The sequence below is a fragment of the Trichomycterus rosablanca genome, chromosome 4 (genome assembly GCF_030014385.1).
Source record: "Trichomycterus rosablanca isolate fTriRos1 chromosome 4, fTriRos1.hap1, whole genome shotgun sequence".
Taxonomy (NCBI): domain Eukaryota; kingdom Metazoa; phylum Chordata; class Actinopteri; order Siluriformes; family Trichomycteridae; genus Trichomycterus; species Trichomycterus rosablanca.
The window spans coordinates 23,469,736-23,476,022 of NC_085991.1; positions in this window are offsets into that span (position 1 = coordinate 23,469,736).

Sequence of the window (6,287 nt, forward strand, 5' to 3'; positions counted from 1 at the left end):
CCCTGCATCGCTGTGATTGGCTAAACCGTGATCTATGCAAACGCGGCCTGACCGAAGAAGATGAAACCTTTATTAATGATTAATCATTACTAAGGAAGTTGACAGTAATTTTTACCCATCAGTCAACGCGTGTCTTGCAGGTTAAGACAGCTGTAACATGTCTGAATTGTGCAACAGTACGGGGTTGTTGTCACATTTTTACACACATTCTCTATTGGGGACAGGTCAGGACTGCAGGCAGGCCAGTCCAGTACCCGTACCCCCTTCTTCTGCAGCCAGGCATTTGTAATGTGTGCAGCATGTGGTTTTGCATTGTCTTCTTGAAAAATGCATGGACGTCCCTGGAAAAGATGACGTCTTGAAGGCAGCAAAAGTTGCTCCAAGATCTCAGTGTACTTTTCTGCATTAATGCTGCATCACAGAAGTGTAAATGACCTTTGCCAACCTTTGCACTGACACAGCTCCATACCATGACAGGCTCTAGCTTTTGGACTTGCTGATAACAGTCTGGATAGTCTTTTTCGTCTTTGGTCCGGGGCACACGGCATCCATTTTTTCCAAAAAAAGACAGGGAAAGCTGATTCAACTGACCACAATACACATTTCCACTGTGTGATGGTCCTTCCTAGATGCCTCAGAGCCCAGAGAAGTTGACGCTGCTTCTGGACATGGTTAACATAAGGCTTCTTTTTTGCAGAATAAAGTTTTAAGTATCATTTGTGCATGTAACTCTGTATTGTAGTGCTTGACAAAGATTTACCAAAGTAATTCCTCACCCATGTGGTTATATCAGCTATTGTTGAGTGGTGGTTCTTGATGCAGTGCCGTCTGAGGGATCGAAGATTACAAGCGTTCAGCTTAGACTTGCGCCCTTGGCCCTTACGTACTGAAATTCCTCCCGATTCCTTGGATTATTTATTAATATTATGCACTGTAGAGGGAGAAATATGCAAATCCCTTCCAATCTTTCTTTGAGGTACATTGTTTTTAAACATTTCAATTCAAATGTTTTTGCAGGCCTGAAATGGAGGAATAGAGGTATATTAACAAATGAAATAAGGTTAAGCAGACAAAACATGAAATATCTCGGATAAAAAAAAAAAAAGTCAAAGTAATGGTAAGGAACACTGTATTTTTATTTTATTTGCATTTTCCAAACTGTCCCAACTTTTTCTTATTTGGGGTTGTACATTTCAAAAATGCTGCATCAACTGAAACAAAATTCATTTGAAAAATGCTGCATTAACTGAAACAAAATTCATTTTAAAAATGCTGCATTAACTGAAACAGAAAAAAAATCTAAAAAACAAACACGCTGCATAAAGTGTTTTAGTTTCAGTTAATGCAGCATTTTTTATGCATGTTTGACAATATATTTGTGTTCTTCTTTAATGCTGTTGTGTTCTCATTTTTTGTTTGCTTTGTTTTGTTGTTGTAATCAGCGTGCCACCATAAAGAGCAGCAAATGAAACAAGAGGGATTATATCAAACTAAAGGTCCCCCCCCCCCCCCCCTTTTCTCCAACTTTAGCGCATCCAATTTCTGCCTGGCAATCATCCTCTCACTAATGCTGGTCCCTGCTCCTGATTAGGGAGGACGAGGCTGCTTCACGCCCCCTCCGACACGTGCACAGCAATCGAACATCTTATCACCTACACTTTGACGAGTGCAGTGCAGTACAGCGCTGTGTACGGAGAGCCACACCCTCTACCGCACTCCTTTCCCATCTACGTGCAGGCGCCACCAACCAGCCAGCAGAGGTCGTAATCACACTAGTCTGAGTCCCCATCCGGCTTAATCCCGCCCTTATCTGAACAACAGGCCAATCATTGTTCATGTGGCCGCTCAGCCTCAGCCGGCAGGCAGAGCCGATGTATTCGATATCTCAGCTCTGGTGAACAGCGTGTGCTTTTACTGCTGCGCCACCTGAGCGGTTCCTCAAACTAAAGTTTCATAAATCTTTGCTGAACAATGCCAACAATGTAAACTACCTAGAATGTCCAGAAACGCTGCAGAAATCCACCAGAAAATAAAATTAGCTCCTCAAATGTTACATAGCTTATCATGAGCAAAACAAAACAATCTAAACACCACACAAACCTGTTGTGTTCATAAAATCATGCATATTCCCATATTGCACATACAATATGATACATGGCTACGGTTCATTTGTTTGCTAGGTCATTAAGAAAGCAAAGGAAAAGTCAATGATTGCTGTCAATGCGGCACGCTGACATTTACCAAATGACCTTGCAGGGCATTCCAAATGAAGGGATTTAACCAGCTCAAGTTCTCTGGGCCGATATCACTTTTATTTGCCGTTTCTGATTTGGGATTGCAGTTTATCTTTAGCAACTTTTCAGTCTTTTGTCTTAGTTAAAAGTCATGCAGCTAATGAAGTGCAAATGAAAAACAGGGAAGGGGAAGGGGGTAAACCTTTGTTTGGTGGTTTAATGCCTTACCCCAAACAGTGATCAGACTACCAATAAAAAAGTTTCCAATTCTGGCTGTCAATCAATGGCTTTACTTTAAGAAATTATTTGATGTAGCTGGGTCAACAAATATATCTTGGCAAATACAATGCATTTTGTGTCTCCAATAAACAAGAGCTCCTGGGATTAAAGAATTCACTGTCAAATTTGAAAAAGCAGATTGAAGTTATGTAAAATGACACATCTTTACATGTGTCATGTCAACAAGTCATGTGATGGTATTTATAATGAAAAATCGAAACGTTATAAAGTCTCCCTATCAGTTTTAAATATTCAGCACACTGCATTTACTCCCAGAAATAATTGTATACTTCTTACACTTGTCTTTATTAATCATACACTAGCAGAAACATCACTAGATGTTTCTGGACCTCTATGTGATCCTGACCACACTTTGAAGTATGTCTGTGTGAATTTGTGCCCATTTAGTCAAAATAACATTTGTATAACTGGCACTGATGTTGATCAAGAAAGCCTTTATTGATGTTCCAGGTAATTCCAAAGTTGTTCAGTGGGGCTGAGGTTAGAGCTCTGTACAGGCCCATGGGAAAAGCTTTTCTTCATGTCTTTAAAGACCTTACTTTGTGCACAGGGGCACAGTAATTCTGGTTCAAGAAAGGGTCTTTGCTAAACTGTTGCTGCAAATTTGTAAGCTTAGATTTTCCTTATATAATGATTTATTACACCTGTTAGCAACTATTGTGACTAAAATACATAAATTCAAAAATTAGAAAAGGTGTCTCAACACTTCAATATAATGTGGTAAAACAGACAATAAATGAATGAATAAAGATTTGATATCATTTATGTGCTGTTATGCTGGCCAGGGAAACAAGAGATACCAGCAAAAGACCTGAAGGAAGCTTTAGCTGAGACAGGAGTGGTAGTACACAGTTTTACTGCATTTACACATTTGTGCAACATTGCTTGCCCAAATTTAATTAGCATGAAATGAGGTTCAGAAAGAACTCCTAACTGGGACCTTAAACAGGTCAACGTGTAACGTAAAGATGAATAAGATTAGATTTTTTATGAAGTGGGAATTTTTTAATGAAGCGATTTTTATGAAATTTAATGCATGTTGTTATACTTGAGCTCTCAGTGGCATTTAAACGGCTGGGAAGTCAATAAAACAAACAGACTTTTAGCTGAGCCCTTATTGCTATTAATTCTTCAAACATTTACTACAAATTTTAAGCAGTGCACACATAATCTGCATTGCTTATACATAACATGACATATAAAATAGATTCATGCATTATTAATTGCACGTTTTGGTAAATAATAATTCATAATGAAAAAAATTATTGTCAGTTGAGAGATTAGATTAGATTAGATTCAACTTTATTGTCATTGTGCAGAGTAAGCAAGTACAAAGTCAACGAAATGCAGTAGCAACTAACCAGAAGTGCAAGACAGAGATTATATACATATAATACAGTTAAAGTGCAGAAGTGACCAGGTAGTGAAATGAGGAGACATATAAGAATATTAAGAATATTAAACAGATAATGTTGATTGTACAGTGTATAGACTAATATGTATTTACAGAGTAATGAAGGTGACTAAAGTGGCTACATGAATGGGTAATGAATGAGAATAAATAAGTATATAAGTATAGCAGATATATACAGTATATACATTATTGTTGTGCTGGTGTAAACAGTGCAATAGTGCCATGTGCAAATTTGCAAAATACTGATTGTACAGTGTATCACAAAAGTGAGTACACCCCTCACATTTCTGCAGATATTTAAGTATATCTTTTCATGGGACAACACTGACAAAATGACACTTTGACACAATGAAAAGTAGTCTGTGTGCAGCTTATATAACAGTGTAAATTTATTCTTCCCTCAAAATAACTCAATATACAGCCATTAATGTCTAAACCACCGGCAACAAAAGTGAGTACGCCCCTAAGAGACTACACCCCTAAATGTCCAAATTGAGCACTGCTTGTCATTTTTCCTCCAAAATGTCATGTGACTTGTTAGTGTTACTAAGTGTCAGGTGTGCATAGGGAGCAGGTGTGTTCAATTTAGTAGTACAGCTCTCACACTCTCTCATACTGGTCACTGAAAGTTCCCACATGGCACCTCATGGCAAAGAACTCTCTGAGGATCTTAAAAGCAAATTGTTGCGCTACATGAAGATGGCCAAGGCTACAAGAAGATTGCCAACACCCTGAAACTGAGCTGCAGCACAGTGGCCAAGATCATCCAGCGTTTTAAAAGAGCAGGGTCCACTCAGAACAGACCTCGCGTTGGTCGTCCAAAGAAGCTGAGTGCACGTGCTCAGCGTCACATCCAACTGCTGTCTTTGAAAGACAGGCGCAGGAGTGCTGTCAGCATTGCTGCAGAGATTAAAAAGGTGGGGGGTCAGCCTGTCAGTGCTCAGACCATACGCTGCACACTACATCAAATTGGTCTGCATGGCTGTCACCCCAGAAGGAAGCCTCTTCTGAAGTCTCTACACAAGAAAGCCCGCAAACAGTTTGCTGAAGACATGTCAACAAAGGACATGGATTACTGGAACCATGTCCTATGGTCTGATGAGACCAAGATTAATTTGTTTGGTTCAGATGGTCTCAAGCATGTGTGGCGGCAATCAGGTGAGGAGTACAAAGATAAGTGTGTCATGCCTACAGTCAAGCATGGTGGTGGGAATGCCATGGTCTGGGGCTGCATGAGTGCAGCAGGTGTTGGGGAGTTACATTTCATTGAGGGACACATGAACTTCAATATGTACTGTGAAATACTGAAGCAGAGCATGATCCCCTCCCTCCGGAAACTGGGTCGCGGGGCAGTGTTCCAGCATGATAATGACCCCAAACACACCTCTAAGACGACCACTGCTTTATTGAAGAGGCTGAGGGTAAAGGTGATGGACTGGCCAAGCATGTCTCCAGACCTAAACCCAATAGAACATCTTTGGGGCATCCTCAAGCGGAAGGTGGAGGAGCGCAAAGTCTCGAATATCCGCCAGCTCCGTGATGTCGTCATGGAGGAGTGGAAAAGCATTCCAGTGGCAACCTGTGAAGCTCTGGTAAACTCCATGCCCAGGAGAGTTAAGGCAGTTCTGGGAAATAATGGTGGCCACACAAAATATTGACACTTCAGGAACTTTCACTAAGGGGTGTACTCACTTTTGTTGCCGGTGGTTTAGACATTAATGGCTGTATATTGAGTTATTTTGAGGGAAGAATAAATTTACACTGTTATATAAGCTGCACACAGACTACTTTTCATTGTGTCAAAGTGTCATTCTGTCAGTGTTGTCCCATGAAAAGATATACTTAAATATCTGCAGAAATGTGAGGGGTGTACTCACTTTTGTGATACACTGTATATACAGTTGAGATGATACATTAGTAAAAGAACAGAGTTCAATGTGGTACAAAGTGCAGTGATATTTTTACATTGGAGTGATCTGGCCTTTTCTGTAATTCATTTTAAACGTTTGTGTGGCCTTTTTCTACTTTATAGCCAAAACAATGTGGACACCTGACCATGTGGCTATCACAGGCACAGCACTTTTTGGAAAGCTTTCTACAGATTTTGTGGTGTTTCTGTGGCCATTCAGTCAAAAAGCATTTGAAAGGTTGGGGACCAATGTTTGAGTGGCTCACAACAGATGGCACAGTTCATTCCAAGGTGTTCTGGTACGTGCGGACTAGTGAGATTACTCCATGTCAAAACATGTCTTTATGGACCTTGTGGTCCAGAGATAGCCCAAAGGTACTTTATTCATTTATTGTTGCTCCTCACCACTGGATGGCGCGCTTTGTCCAGT